General features: G+C 49.6%; 1 protein-coding gene across 1 annotated transcript in view; it reads right to left on the bottom strand.

The window, feature by feature from the left end:
* Positions 1–16,260, bottom strand: part of LOC139263144 (calpain-3-like) — a 224,083-nt gene that overhangs the window by 94,498 nt on the left and 113,325 nt on the right.

The raw sequence follows: 16,260 nt of genomic DNA, 5'->3' as shown, positions 1-16,260 counted from the left end.
GGTCTGTTGTAGACCAATTGTTAGAGATTTGGTACTATTCCAATGTATTTGCTTCATGGGTTCTTTGTTTAAGAATTCATGGCAACACGGTTTATTAACAAAGGTTTAACAATTGCACTACACATTACCAGTTCAACTATTTTAGTTGTGCACTTTAAACAAATGCCCCCCTGCAAGGGGGGATCACACTCCAAAATTAATTTTTTTCCAGTGCCCCTTTTTTGGGGGGAGGGTGGATTTAGGACACTAAAAACAGAAATTATAACTTTTAACAGAAAAACATAAATGCCCCCTGGCTAAAAGGGGGTGAGGGGAGCACTAAAACCGGCAAATTAAACTTTAAACTTAAATGATCAAATTAAAACTTGGTTGCCGGGGGTGATGATGCACTCCAGTCCCTCCGGCACCCACCTCTCGCGGAAGGCCGCAAGCGTACCGGTGGATACCGCGTGCTCCATCTTCAGGGACACCCTGGCGTAAACATAGCCGCATAATAGAGGCAGGCAGTCGGGCTGAACAACCCCTTAGCAAACCTGTGAACATACTCACAGATGCATACATTCCAACTATGATTAATCAACAACTCCATTATCATTGTATCGTGTGACAACCAAGATGGTAGAAAGTGTATTGGATAGACCTTGGTCTTTCTTCCAATGTTCCAATCCAATTCTTGAGTTCACCACTGTCTCGGCTCTTTGATATGCTGTCGTTTTTTAATATCCGAGGTGATTGGGGGGGAGGGGCGGTGATTCCCTGATTTTAACTTGTATCATTCTGGTCCCCAAGCTACAGATGCACATCCAAGCCAAAAGAGATAGATTGAGGACCTCTCCTGATATGTATCGATCTGTAGGGAAAACATTTCACATGCCAGGCATTGATGAGCCATGAGTTAACATATTTTGGACCTGTCAGATCTCCTGTAGCATTGGTCATAGTAAGTTGGAGGATGTGCTGTTTTATGTGGACAGGATATTGTAATGCAGTGTTTTATTCCTCTGTCAAAAATGGAGCTGTGTGCCATCTGGTCTGTCATTTTGACATCCCATTTCAGTAATGTCTTGAGGCCAGTTAGAGGTTAATTGCTCTTGAGGACATCCTGAGTGCTGAGGTCAGTTAGAGGTTAATTGCTCTTGGGAATATCCCGAGTGCTGAGGTCAGTAGAGGTTAATTGCTCTTGGGGACATCCTGAGTGCTGAGGTCAGTTAGAGGTTAATTGCTCTTGGGAATATCCCGAGTGCTGAGATCAGTTAGAGGTTAATTGCTCTTGGGGACATCCTGAGTGCTGAGGTCAATTCAAAGATATTTTCTGCTGTTGTGACACAGAAATTTGCATGTGCCACAAAGTGTGGTACCCTGAAGTGTGACAATTAGACAGAAAGATTGGATTTGCCTTTGAATAAGACATCGAAAGTGTGCATTTTTGGTGAAAAAGGCACAGAAGTGAGTTTGGCTCCTAAATAAGAGTTGTTGATTGTGGGAGTGAAAGTCAATATTGAGAGGGGGGTGGGGGGGTAGCTGCTAGACTGGTGGCAGTTGCCCATTATAAGAACATAAGAAATAGGAGCAGGAGCAGGCCATTTGGCCCCTGGAGCCTGCTCCGCCATTCAATAAGATCATGGCTGATCTCATCTTGGCCTCAACTCCACTTCCCTGCCCGTTCTCCATAACCCTTGACTCCCTTATCGTTCAAAAATCTTATCTATCTGTACCTTAAATATATTTAATGACCCAACCTCCACAGCTCTCTGGAGTAGAGAATTCCAAAGATTCACGACGCTCTGAAATTCCTCCTCATCTCAGTTCTAAATGGGCGACCCCTTATTTTGAAACTACGGCCCCTAGTTCTAGATTCTCCTACGAGGGGAAACATCTTCTCTGCATCTACCCTGTCAAGTCCCCTCAGAATCTTATACGTTTCAATAAGATCACCTCTCATTCTTCTAAACTCCAATGAGTATAGGCCCAACCTGCTCAACCTTTCTTCATAAGACATCCCCTTCATCTCAGGAATCAATCTCGTGAACCTTCTCTGAACTGCCTCCAATGTAAATATATCCCTCCTATATAAGGAGACCAAAACTGAACGCAGTACTCCAGGTGTGGTCTCACCAACGCCCTGTACAGTTGTAGCAGGACTTCCCTACTTTTATACTCCATCCCCCTAGCCAACATTCCATATGCCTTCCTATTTACTTGCTGTACCTGCATGCTAACCTTTTGTGTTTCATGTACAAGGACCCTCAGACCCCCAGAGGGAATAGGAGGAGAGGAGGAACAGAATGATGAGGACCAAGCAACACAGGAGTGCCTGGAGCCTGGAGCATGTTCTGTTCCTTGGCTCAAAACCCCTCAACCACCTTTCTATTGACTTCCTCCACAGAGTGATGCTGGCGCATCTGTTGCTCCAGTTCTCCCATGACACTTACCACACACTCCTCAACTGGCAGCCTTAACCTAATTTATTCATTCTTGTTGCAGGAGAAAATGACACACAAGCCCATGGGAAGCAATCCACCAGAGGAGGCATCTCCAACATCAAGCATCTCATGATCTACAAGGCAATCTGACGGGGCACGGGGCACATTACCAGCACCAGGTTAGTGACTGGACACCTACATTGTCACCCTGGCATCTCTGTGAAGAACCATACAGCCATAATCTTCCATCCCTTCTCCGTTCACTTAACCTCAAGGAGTTAAAGTTTACCTATTCTTAGCTTGTACACCCCCGTCCTTCAGATTCACCACAGTAACAGAGGGGATAGGAGGAGGGAGAGGAGGAACTGGATGATGAGGACCAAGCAACACAGGGCATGCTCCATCCCTCTGTTCCTCTGCTCGAACCCCCTCAGTGTCACTTGCTTCCACACTCATCAGCTCAGATACATTCATCCAAGGAGTTGGGGGGAGGTTCACAGATTAAATGGGAGATGGAAGAGTGGGAAGTGGTTGAGGATGTGTTACCTTTCCAGTGGTGGCCCAGGAAAAGGGTGCATATGGTTTTGGAGTCATGCGACCCAAAACTCATGGGTACTGAACAGGATGTTGAAGGAACGTCATAGTTATGTGCAGACTCTGAGGTCAGTCTCCGAGGATGTGTGGCAACTGGCAGGTGTGACTCTTAAGCTCTCATTTGCAGTAATATGAAAGCTTTTTCCTCATTGCAGACATCAATGGAGCATGTGACAACTTTACTGGAATCTGCAGCAGCACCCCACCAAAGAAATGATATTTATTCATTCACGGGATGTGGGCGTCGCTGACAATGCCAGCATTCATTACCCATCCCTAATTGACCTTGAGAAGGTGATGGTGGGATGCCTTCTTGAACCACTGCAGTCCTTGGGGTGAAGGTACTCCCACAGTGCTGTTAGTTAGAGTTTCAGAATTTTGACCCAGCAACGATGAAGGAACATCAATATATTTACAAGCCAGTATGGTGCGTGGATTGGAAGGGAACTTGGCGGTGATGGTGTTCCCATGGGCCTGTTACCCTTGTCCTTATAGGTGGTAAAGGTCGTGGGTTGGGAGCTGCTGTTGAAGACATCTTGGCGAGTTACTGCAGTGCATCTTGTAGTTGTACACACTACAGCCTTGATGCACTGGTGATGGTGGTAGTGAATGTTTTAGGTGTTAGATGGATGCCAATCGAGTGGGCTGCTTTGTCCTGCCTCTTGAGTGTTGTTGGAGCTGCACTCATCCAGCCAAGTGGAGAGTATTCCATTACACTGCTGACTTGTGCCTTGTAGGTTGTGGAAAGGCTTTAGGGAGTCCGGATATGTCTCATCGCAGAATACCCAGTCACTGACCTGCTCTTGATTATCTGATTCATTATCTGAGGAATTGAACATTGTCAAATCATCAATGAACATTTCTGCTCCAACCAGTGGAGTGTTTTCCCCCTGATCCCCATTGACTTCAATTATCTGAGGGCTACTTGGTGCTACACTCGGTCAAATGCTGCCTTGATATCAAGGGCAGTCATCACCTCATCTCTAGAAATCAGCTCTTATGTCTATTTGTTTTTTATTCATTCAGGAGATGTGGGCAGTGATGGCAGGACACTGAGAAGGTGATGGTGAGCTGCCTTCTTGAACCGCTGCAATCCGTGAGGTGAAGGTTTTCCCACAGTGCCGGTAGGCATGAAGTTCCAGGATTTTGACCCAGAGACGATGAAGGAACTGTGATATATTTCCAAGTCGGGGTTATGTGTGACTTGGAGGGGAATTGCAGGGGGTGGTATTCCCATGCACCTGCTTCCCTTGTCCTTCTAGATGGTAGAGGTTGCGGGTTTGAGAGGTGCTGTCTAAAAAAGTGAGTTGCTGCAGTGCATCTTGTACATGGTACACATTGCAGCCTCGATGCGCCGGTGGGGGAGGAAGTGAATGTTTAAGGTGGTGGATGGGTTGCCAATCAAGTGGGCTGCCTTGTCCTGAAGCAGCTGCACTTATCCAGGAAAGTGGAGAGTATTCCATCACACTCTTGACTTGTGCCTTGTAGATGGTGGAACAGCTTTCGGGACACTGTGTAATCATCAGCGAACATCCCCACTTCTGACCTTATGATGGAGGGATGATCATTGATGACGCAGCTGAAGGTTGGGCCAAGGACACTGTCCTGAGGAACTCCTGCAGTGATGTCCTGGGGCTGGGATGATTGATCTCCAATAACCACAACCATCTTCCTTTGGGTTAGATATGACTCCAACCAATGGAGCGATTTCCCCCAATTTCCATTGATTTCAATTTTACTAGAGCTCCTAGGTGCCACACTCAGTCAAATGTTGCCTTGAGGTCAAAGGCAGTCACTCTTACCTCACCTCTAGAATTCAGCTCTTTTGTCCATGTTTGGACCAAGGATGTAACGAGGTCTGGAGCCGGGTGGTCCTGGTGGAACCCAAACTGGACATCGGTGAGCAGGTTATTGGTGAGTAAGTGCCACTGAAAAGCACTGTCGACGACACCTTCCATCACTTTGCTGATGATTGAGAGTAGACTGATGGGACAGTAATTGGCCGGATTAGCTTTGTCCTGCTTTTTATGAACAGGACATACATGGGCAGTTTTCCACATCGTCGGGTGGATGCCAGGGTTGCAGCTATACTGGAACAGCTTGGCTAGAGGTGCGGCTAGTTCTGGAGCACAAATCTTCAGCACTACCGCCACGATATTGGCGGGGCCCGTAGCCTCTGCTGTATTCAATGTGCTCAGCTGTTTGTTGATATCGCGTGGAGTGAATTGAATTGGCTGAAGATAGGTGTCTGTGATGGTGGGGACCTCAGGGGGAGGCCGATATGGTTCATCCACTCGGCACTTCTGGCTGAAGATGGTTGGAAACACTTCAGCCTTGTTTTTTGCACTCACATGCTGGGCTCCGCCATCATTGAGGATGTGGATGTTCATGGAGCCTCCTCCTCCTCCGATAGTTGTTTAATTGTCCACCACCATTCACAACTGGATGTGGCAGGACTGCAGAGCTTTGACCTGATCCATTAGTTGTGGGATCGCTATAGCCTGCTGCTTCCATTGTTTGGCAGGCATGTAGTCCTGTGCCTCTCGCCGCTCCTGCACCCCGACCTTGCCCTGTGATTGGGGTCCAGGAGAGGCGTGAGTTCGGGGCCAGGGGCCCAGGGGCAGCCCATACTGCGATATGTGTGCGCACTAGGTCCATGCAGCAGAAGAGATCCAGTCGTCTTGGATAACCCTTGCCACTGGACCATGGCCTAGCTCTGTCAAGCCCGTGTGGTGGCTGGTGTGCAATGGTCACCACACATTAAAAAAAATCCACGCACAGGCATCTTCCACCCTTCAGGATGTAATTCAGGACCTGGAATATTAGGTCCTTCATTAAAACACCTGTGAACTCATCCTTTTTCGGCGTGGAAGCAAGTCATCCTTGTTTAGAGGGACTGCCTATGATGATGAGTCCTGTGTTGTAGCTTCACCAGGTTGGCACCTCATTTTTAGTTATGCCTGGTGCTGCTCCTGGCATGCTCTTCCACACTCTTGATTAACCAGGATTGGTCCCTTGGCTTGATGATAATGGTAGTGCGAGGGATATATCGGGCCATGAGGTTATAGATTGTAGTGGAATACAATTCTACTGTTGCTGATGGCCCACAGCAGATGCCCAGTTTTGAACTGGTAGATCGGTTCTGAATCTATCCCATGTTTGGGCCAGGAGACCAGTCTGTTCCTCCTCCTGCACGGAGGCACAGATCAAAGCTCTGGTGGAAATAGGGGAGAGGAGAACCAGCACCCTGATAACTGTTTCCAAATTCTCACAGCTGCAATGTCTGCTGCTAGCTCTCAAGGATCTGACAGCTATTAATAGACTAGCCATCCCACTGATCAGTGGGAACACAGATGCAGGGCTTTGTGTAATGCTGACAGCTGGAGTTAACCTCTCTATTGCCATCTCTCAGCACAGCAGCATATGACAGGCCTCTGTCCCTTTCCCTCACCAGTGGAATAGAAACATAGACATAGAAAATAGGTGCAGGAGCAGGCCATTCGGCCCTTCTAGCCTGCACCACCATTCAATATGACCATGGCTGATCATGCAGCTTCAGTAACCCACTCCTGCCTTCTCTCCATACCCCCGATCCCTTTAGCCGTAAGGGCCACATTTAACTCCCTTTTGAATATATCCAACGATCTGGCCTCAACAACATTCTGTGGTAGAGAATTCCATAGGTTCACAATTCTCTGGGTGAAAAAGTTTTTCCTCATCTTGGTCCTAAATGGCTTACCCCTTAGACTGTGACCCCTGGTTCTAGACTTCCCCAAAATCAGGAACATTCTTCCTGCATCTAACCTGTCAGAATTTTATATGCTTCTATGAGATCCCCTCTCATTCTTCTAAATTCCAGTGAATATTGTCATGTATCTTACATTATTATATATAACTGTATCCTAACATGCTATACATGACTGTAATAAGATATGACCTGTAACCACCAGCATACCTTACCACCAGAGGTGCACTTGCAAGAGACAGGTATATAAGCACAGGTCTCAAGCAAGTGCAGCATTCCAGAGCTGTGAAATAAAGGTGCAGGTCCAGAGTGACCTTGACTTTACTACATGTCTCGTGTGAATCTGTACTGAGGGGACAGGACTTTACAGCGGCGACGAGTTACGGGATTACAGCATCCACAGAATGGCGAACAACGGATCAGATGAAAAGTACAATGCGGGAGACAATTGGGAGGACTTTATAGAAAGGCTCCAGCAAAGTTTTGTAACCAAAGGCTGGTTAGGCGACGATAAGGCAGACAAGAGAAGAGCCCATTTCTTGACCAGCTGTGGCTCGAAAGCATATGCTTTAATGAAGGATCTGTTGGCACCCAAGAAACCAGCAAGCAAGTCGTTTGAAGAATTGAGCGCACTGGTAAGAGACCACCTGAAGCCAGCGAGCAGCCTACACATGGCCAGACACAGGTTCTACAACTACAAGAAGCTGTGTGGGTCAGAGCATACCCGACTTTGTGGCGGAACTTCAGAGGTTGGCTAGGTTATGTGAGTTCTCCGATGAACTGAGGAGAGAAATGCTGAGAGACTTCTTCATTGAAGGAATAGGCCACGCAGGCATATTCCGAAAGCTCATAGAGACCAAGAACCTGACCTTAGAGGCAGCAGCACTGGTTGCACAGGTATTCTTGGTAGGGGAAGAAGAAACGAGGTTGATTTACATTGCAGGTACGACAACTAACGAAATATCGGAACAAGAAGTTCACAGCACTAAACAAGCTGCTACCCCCACACACAGACAAAACCGAGAGAACATGCTCTCGACAGCAGGCAGAAGCCATCAAGGTCCACAGGAATGGCCATTCACACCTCATCAACCCACAATGCGAGCAATCAACTACAAACTGAGAGAAGCTCAAGAGAGATCAGCCAGACACAGCTCATTCTTTGGGAACATTTTGAACAATGGAACAGGTCTGTGATGGAGGTGTGGGGCTGGGCACTCGTCAAGGAGATGTCGATTTCAGCAGGCTGTTTGCAGAAATTGTGAATATACAGGGCATTTGGCCCGCATGTGCAAAAAAACGGCAGCTCGGCTGCTATACGAATCGGATGGGTCGGAAAGCGGACCAGAAGATGGTGGGGACAGTACCCGGGACACCGATGTACAGCGGGTCAACACGATCAATGGCCACTGCTCCTACAACAGAACGCCTCCTACAATGATGAGGGTCCTACTTAACGGGATATCTGTCAACATGGAGCTGGATACGGGAGCGAGTCAATCTCTCATAAGCGCTCAACAATTTGAACAACTGTGGCCGCATAAAAGAGACAGACCAAAACTCACAAGGGTCGATACCAAACTAAGGACCTATACCAAAGAAATCGTACCAGTGTTCGAAAGCGCCATGCTCTCTGTCACACACAAAGGGACAGTGAACCGACTTCCCCTGTGGATTGTCCCCGGAGACCCCCCAGCACTGCTGGGGAGAAGCTGGCTGGCAAAACTAAACTGGAAATGGGATGATGTCCATGCCATGTCATTAGAGGAACGGACCTCCTGCTCAACAGTTATAAAGCAATTTGAACATCTCTTTCAGCCAGGTGTGGGCACTTTCAAAGGGGCCAAAGTCAAAATCTACATCACACAGGATGCTAGACCGGTCCATCACAAGGCCAGAGCTGTACCCTATGTGATGAGGGAAAAGATTGAACACGAACTAGACAGGCTTCTGCGGGAAGGCATTATATCACCTGTGGAATTTAGCGACTGGGCAAGTCCCATCGTCCCAGTCATGAAGCCTAATGGATCCGTACGAATCTGTGGGGACTACAAATCTACCATAAACAGAGTCTCCCTACAGGACCAGTACCCGCTGCCCAGAGCGGAGGACTTATTTGCCACATTGGCTGGAGGTAAACTTTTCTCAAAATTAGACCTCACATCTGCGTATATGACGCAAGAATTGACCGAGGAATCCAAGCTACTCACCACCATCAACACACATCGAGGCCTTTTCATGTACAATTGATGCCCATTCAGCATCAGGTCAGCAGCTGCCATATTCCAGCGCAACATGGAGAGTCTGCTCAAGTCCATCCCGGGGACGGTTGTATTTCAAGATGACATATTTATCATGGGCAAGGACACCGACTCTAATCTCCGTAATTTGGAGGAAGTACTAAAGCGGTTGGATCGGGTAGGCCTACAAGTCAAGAAATCCAAGTGCCTGTTTCTCGCACCCGAGGTTGAATTTTTGGGCAGAAGGATTGTCGCTGATGGAATCCACCCAACAGAGTCCAAAACAGAAGCAATTCGCCTGGCACCCAGGCCCCGGAATGTCTCAGAACTGCGCGCCTTTCTTGGGCTACTCAATTACTTTGGGAACTTTATGCAGAACTTAAGCACGCTGCTGGAGCCTCTCCACGTGCTACTCAGGAAGGGGTGCGATTGGTTTTGGGGGGACGCCCAGGAACGTGCCTTCAATAAGGCACGCAACCTTCTGTGTTCCAACAGTGTTTTGACTTTCTTTGACTCAGTAAAAAGCTAGTTCTCAAATGCGATGCGTCAGTGTATGGGGTCGGGTGCGTTTTGCAACATGTCAATAGTGCGGGCAAATTACAACCCATAGCTTATGCCTCCAGGTCACTTTCGCGGGCGGAGCGCGGGTACGGAATGGTAGAGAAGGAGGCGCTTGCGTGCGTGTACGGTGTCAAAAAGATCACCAATACCTTTTCGGGGCCAAGTTCGCGTTAGAAACCGACCACAAGCCCTTCATATCCCTCCTATCCAAGAGCAAGGCAATAAACGCCAACGCCTCGGCGCGAATTCAATGGTGGGCACTCATGCTGGTGTCCTACGACTATACCATAAGGCACAGACCAGGCACAGACAACTGTGCCGACATGCTCAGCAGGCTACCCCTGGCAACCACGGAAGGGTCTGACGAACAGGACTGTGAGATAGTCATGGCAATTAATGCCTTTGAGTCCACAGGTTCGCCCATGACGGCTCGCTAAATCAGAGCCTGGACGGCCAGCGACCCCAGGTTATCCTGAGTAAAAAGATGTGTCCTAACCGGTGACTGGGCAGAGGCTCGCGATGCCTGCCCCGAGGAATTAAAACCCTTTCACAGGCGCATGCATGAGTTATCACTACAAGCAGACTGCCTGATGTGGGGCAGCCGAGTAGTCATGCCTCTGCGAGGCAGAGAGGCATTTGTCCGGGAGCTCCACCGCGAGCACCCGGGGATCGTTCTCATGAAGGCCATAGCCAGATCCCACGTCTGGTGGCCTGGTATTGACACGGACTTGGAGCTCTGCATCCGAAGGTGCACCATTTGTGCCCAACTCAGCAATGCCCCCAGGGAGGCTCCACTGAGCCTCTGGCCCTGGCCTACCAAACCGTGGTCGCAGGTGCACGTAGACTATGCGGGCCCATTCATGGGCAAAATGTTCCTCGTAGTTGTAGATGCATTTTCAAAGTGGATCGAATGCACCATTTTAAACTCGAGCACAACCTCCATCACTGTGGAGAGCCTCGCAACCATGTTTGCAACGCACGGAATCCCTGACATATTGGTCAGTGACAATGGTCCGTGCTTCATCAGCGCAGAATTCTAAAACTTTATAATTGACCACGGCATAAATCACGTAAAGACGGCACCGTTCAACCGGCCTCCAACGGCCAGGCGGAGAGTGCAGTGCAAATCATTAAACAAGGCATGCTTAAAATCCAAGGTCCCACGCTGCAGGGTCGCCTGTCTCGACTGTTGCTGGCATACAGATCCCGTCCGCACTAACTGACTGGGATCCCCCCCGCGCAACAGTTGATGAAAAGGACTTTAAAAACAAGGCTCTCATTAATTCGCCCAGACATGCACGAAATCGTTGAGGCAAAGCGCCGTAAACTGACTGAGTACCATGACAGAAATTCGAGGGGGAGATGGAATGAGATAGGGGACAAAGTGTTTTTACTAAACTATGGCAGGGGTCCCAAATGGCTTGCAGGGACAGTAATGGGCAAGGAAGGAAACAGGCTACTGGTAGTACAAATGGACAATGGCAAAACCTGCCGGTGGCATGTAGACCAAGTCAAAAGCAGATTTGCCAACAACACTGCGGAACCAGAGGCAGACTACAATGTGGAACTCGCACCACACCTGGTGGACAGACAGAGGGAACAACCTGAGGAAAGGGCAATCCCAACAGACAGCCCAGGCGAGTCAACAACAATCACACTAATCGAAACAAACAGCCCAGGCGAGATACCAGCAACCACACCTAAAGAAAAACAGACACCAAGGCAAACAACTGAACCACAATTCAGACGCTCCACGCGAGAGCGTAGACCACCTGAGAGACTGAACCTATAAAGACAATAAGACCTTGGGGGAGGGTGATGTCATGTATCTTACATTATATATAACTGTATCCTAACATGCTATATATGACTGTAATAAGATATGACCTATAACCACCAGCATACCTTACCACCATGGGTGCACATGCAAGAGACAGGTATATAAGGACAGGTCTCAGGCAAGTGCAGCATTCCAGAGCTGTGAAATAAAGGTGCAGGTCCAGAGTGACCTTGACTTCACTACATGCCTCGTGTGAATCTGTACTGAGGGGACAGGACTTTACAAATATAAGCCTAGTTGATCCAGTCTTTCCTCATATGTCAGTCCTGCCATCCTGGGAATCAGACTGGTGAACCTTCGCTGCACTCCCTCAATAGCAAGAATGTCCTTCCTCAGATTAGGAGACCAAAACTGCACATAACACCAAGGCCCCGTACAACTGCAATAAGACCTCCCTGCTCCTATACTCAAATCCTCTCACTATGAAGGCCAACATGCCATTTGCTTTCTTTACTGCCTGCTGTACCTGCATGCCTACTTTCAATGACTGATGTACCATGACACCCAGGTCTCGTTGCAACTCCCCATTTATTAATCTGTTACCATTTAGATAATAATGCAGTGAGTCGGCCCCGTGCCAGCCGCTTCTGTCCCAGGCCGAAGGGACCCCGCGCTGGTCCGCTTCTGTCCCAGGCCGAAGGGACCCCGCGCCGGCCCACTTCTACCCCTGGCCGAAGGGACCCCGCGCCGGCCCACTTCTATCCCTGGCCGAAGGGACCCCGCGCCGGCCCACTTCTATGCCTGGCCGAAGGGACCCCGCGCCGGCCCACTTCTATGCCTGGCCGAAGGGACCCCGCGCCGGCCCACTTCTATCCCTGGCCGAAGGGACCCCGCGCCGGCCCACTTCTATCCCTGGCCGAAGGGACCCCGCGCCGGCCCACTTCTATCCCGGACTGAAAGGACTCCATACTGGTTCCAGGCCCCAGCGGGACAACATACAGCGGGCCCTGAGCAGCCCCAGCGGGACAACACACAGCGGGCCCTGAGCAACCCCAGCGGGACAACAAATAAACGTTACCTTGCAGTTGTCGAAGGGACCCCGCGCCGCCGCTTCTGTCCCGGGCCGAGGGAACCCCGCGCCAGCCAAAAGGACTGCCCACGCCTGTCCCTGTGGTCGCACACCCAGGTGTTCATTGTGCTGTCAGATTTGGGGGGATGTGGTACCAGCCGAAGGGACTCTGGGCCGGCACTGAACCGGCCGAAGGGATCGCGGTGGCGGCATTCAACCCAACATCTTAAACTCCTAACCAACTTTTAATTAATTTTTAAACTTTTAATCAACTTTTAAACTTTTTAAACAATTTGGGAGAACTTTTAAAACTTACATTTTAGACTTTTAATCGAAATACTTTTAAACATCTATTATTGATCTATATCTTTGACTTTTTAACAACCTTTAGAAAGTTTTTAAACTGGGGAAACTTTTATAACCTATTATTGATTTACATCTTAGACTTTTTAACAACTCTTAGAAACTTTTTAAATAAATTGGGAATCTTTATCAACTTTTAACTTTGAAAATAACGTTGGAAGTCACCTTCCTAATGCCTGCCCCCCAACCAAGCCTCGGGCCATCTACCATCAATGGCGCTACTCGGTGCCGAGCTTACGGCCAACACTTCACTGTAGGCAATTAGGTTTATAGAGCTGTGCCTGGTCTCCACTTGTCTTGGAACCCCTTGCCATTGGACCAAGACCTTGTTCAGCTAAGCCCGTGTGGTTGCCGGTGTGCAGCGGCCATTCCACATTAAAAGAACTCATGCACAGGCATCTTCCACTTCGTCAGTATGAAGTTTGGGACCTGGAACGTCAGGACCCTCATGGACAATCCCAACAGCAACAGGCCGGAACGCCGCACCGCCATAGTTGCCCGGGTACTCAGACGCTTTGACATTGACATCGCCGCCCTAAGCGAGACCCGGCGGGCAGAGGAAGGCCAGTTGAAGGAACATGGTGGAGGTTACACCTTCTTCTGGAAAGGGAAACCAGAGGCAGAACGCCGCCTTCATGGAGTCGGCTTTGCCGTCAAGAATGAGCTGGTCGACCGCCTCAAAGACTCCCCCTGTGGGGTTAACAAACACCTCATGACCCTTCGCCTTACCCTATCTCGGAACCAATGCGCCACAGTCATCAGTGCATACGCCCCTATACTCGATGCAACGGATGAGGCTAAAGAGGGTTTTTATTCCAACCTCGAGACATCTTTGTCCCGTGTCCCCATGGGCGACAAATTCATCTTCCTGGGTGATTTTAATGCCAGGGTCAGCAAAGACACAGCCCTCTGGGGAGGTGTGATTGGCAGAGAGGGGGTAGGGAAAGCCAACTCCAGCGGTACCCTACTCCTGACAAAATGTCTAGAGCATGAACTCCTCATCACCAACACCCTGTTCCGCCAGAGGGACAAATAAAAGGCCTCGTGGCAACATCCTCGCTCCAAACACTGGCACCTGCTTGACTATGTCATCGTCCGAGCCAGGGATCGCAAGGATGTGCACATCACCCGCGCCATGACAGGAGCTGACAACTGCTGGATGGACCACCGTCTAATCCAATCCATCATCAACATTAACATTGCCCCAAAGCAGGGGGGACAGCAGAAGCAGTTCCGCAAAAAAGTTAATGCCGGGGCACTTAGAGACCCAGCTAAGAGAGCCCTATACAGCCTGCGCCTCACAGCCAATCTGGCTTGCCTTGATGACCCTGAGATGCTGAATGCCCATAGCGCTTGGTCTGCCCTCCAAGCCTCTATAACCAGTGCCTGTGAAGAGGCATTTGGTCAGTCAACCAGAAAACATCAGGACTGGTTTAATGAAAACGATCAGGAGATCCAAGAACTAATAGATCGTAAGCGCAGAACATTTCTGAGCCACAAGCAACAACCCAACTCGGGAGCAGCAAAACAACATTACAGACGGCTCAAGGCTCTGGTCCAACAAAAAACCCGGGACTTAAAGAACAGGTGGTGGATGGAGAAAGCACAGGAGATACAACAACTGGCCGACAGCCATGATATCTGAGGATTCTTCGCTGCAGTCAAGGCTACCTACGGTCCAAACTCCCAAGGCCCCACCCCACTCCTGGCCAAGAATGGGGAAACACTCATCAAGGACATCGAGGCTGTCAGGGCCCGATGGAAGGAGCACTTTGAAGATCTCCTCAATCAAGACTCTGCCTTTGACTCGAGTGTTCTCGACTCCATCCCGCAGCACACGACCTGCCACCAACTCAGTGAAACTCCAACTTTGCACGAGGTAGGCAAAGCTATAAAACAGCTCAAGAATAACAAGGCCAAGGGTGCGGCTGGAATCCCTGCTGAGGCGTTAAAGTATGGCGGAGAGGTGCTGTTGGCGCGAATACATGACCTCATCTCTCTCATCTGAAGGGAGGAGAGCATGCCGGGAGATCTCAGAGATGCAGTGATTGTGACCATTTTTTAAAAAGGGGACAAGTCCGACTGCGGCAACTACAGGGGAATCTCCCTGCTATCAGCCACTGGGAAAGTTGTCGCTAGAGTTCTCTTCAATCGTCTTCTCCCTGTGGCTGAGGAGCTCCTCCTGGAATCACAATTCGGATTTCATCCCCTACGAGGCACAACAGACATGATCTTTGCAGCGTGACAGTTGCAGGAAAAATGCAGGGAACAGCGCCAGCCCTTATACATGGCCTTTTTCGATCTTACAAAGGCCTTTGACACTGTCAACCGCGAGGGTCTATGGAGCGTCCTCCTCCGTTTTTGATGCCCCCAAACGTTTGTCAACATCCTTCGCCTGCTTCACGATGACATGCAGGCCGTGATCCTTACCAACGGATCCATTACAGACCCAATCCACGTCCGGACCGGGGTCAAACAGGGCTGTATCATCGCCCCAACCCTCTTCTCAATCTTCCTCGCTACCATGCTCCATCTCACAACCAACAAGCTCCCCGCTGGAGTGGAACTAAACTACAGAACCAGTGGGAAGCTGTTTAACCTTCGCCGCCTCCAGGCCAAGTCCAAGATCACCCTAACCTCTGTCATTGAGCTGCAGTATGCGGATGACGCTTGCGTCTGCGCACATCCAGAGGTTGAACTCCAGGATATAGTCAATGTAGTCATTGAGGCATATGAAAGCATGGGCCTTACGCTTAACATCCATAAGACAAAGGTCCTCCACCAGCCTGTCACCGCCGCTCAACACTGCCCTCCAATCATCAAGATCCACGGCGCGGCCCTGGACAATGTGGACCATTTCCCATATCTCGGGAGCCTCTTATCAACAAAGGCAGACATTGATGCGGAGGTTCAACATCGCCTCCAGTGCGCCAGTGCAGCCTTCGGCCGTCTAAGGAAAAGAGTGTTTGAAGACCAGGCCCTCAAATCTACCACCAAGCTCATGGTCTACAGGGCTGTAGTAATACCCGCCCTCCTGTATGGATCTGAGGCATGGATGATGTTGAGAAGGCACCTCAAGTCGCTGGAGATATATCACCAACGGTGTTTCCGCAAGATCCTGCAAATCCCCTGGGAGGACAGGCGCACCAACATCAGTGTCCTCGATCAGGCTAACATCCCCAGTATTGAAGCACTGACCACACTCGATCAGCTTCGCTGGGCAGGCCACGTAGTTTGTATGCCAGATACGAGGCTTCCTGAGCAAAAGCTTTATGCAGAGCTCCTTCATGGTAAATGAGCCAAAGAGGACAGCGGAAACGTTATAAGGACACCCTCAAGGCCTCCCTTGTAAAGTGCGACATCACCACTGAATCTGGGAGATCCTGGCCGAAGACCGCCCGAGGTGGAGAAAGTAGAAAGTACATCCGGGGGGGCGTTGAGCTCTTCGAGTCTCAATGAAAAGAGCATGAAGGGGCCAAGCGCAG

Source organism: Pristiophorus japonicus, chromosome 4 (assembly GCF_044704955.1).
Source record: "Pristiophorus japonicus isolate sPriJap1 chromosome 4, sPriJap1.hap1, whole genome shotgun sequence".
In the NCBI taxonomy this organism is placed as follows: Eukaryota; Metazoa; Chordata; class Chondrichthyes; family Pristiophoridae; genus Pristiophorus; species Pristiophorus japonicus.
The sequence above is the reverse complement of the archived record's forward strand: the minus strand, read 5'-3'. Positions and strand labels throughout refer to the sequence as shown.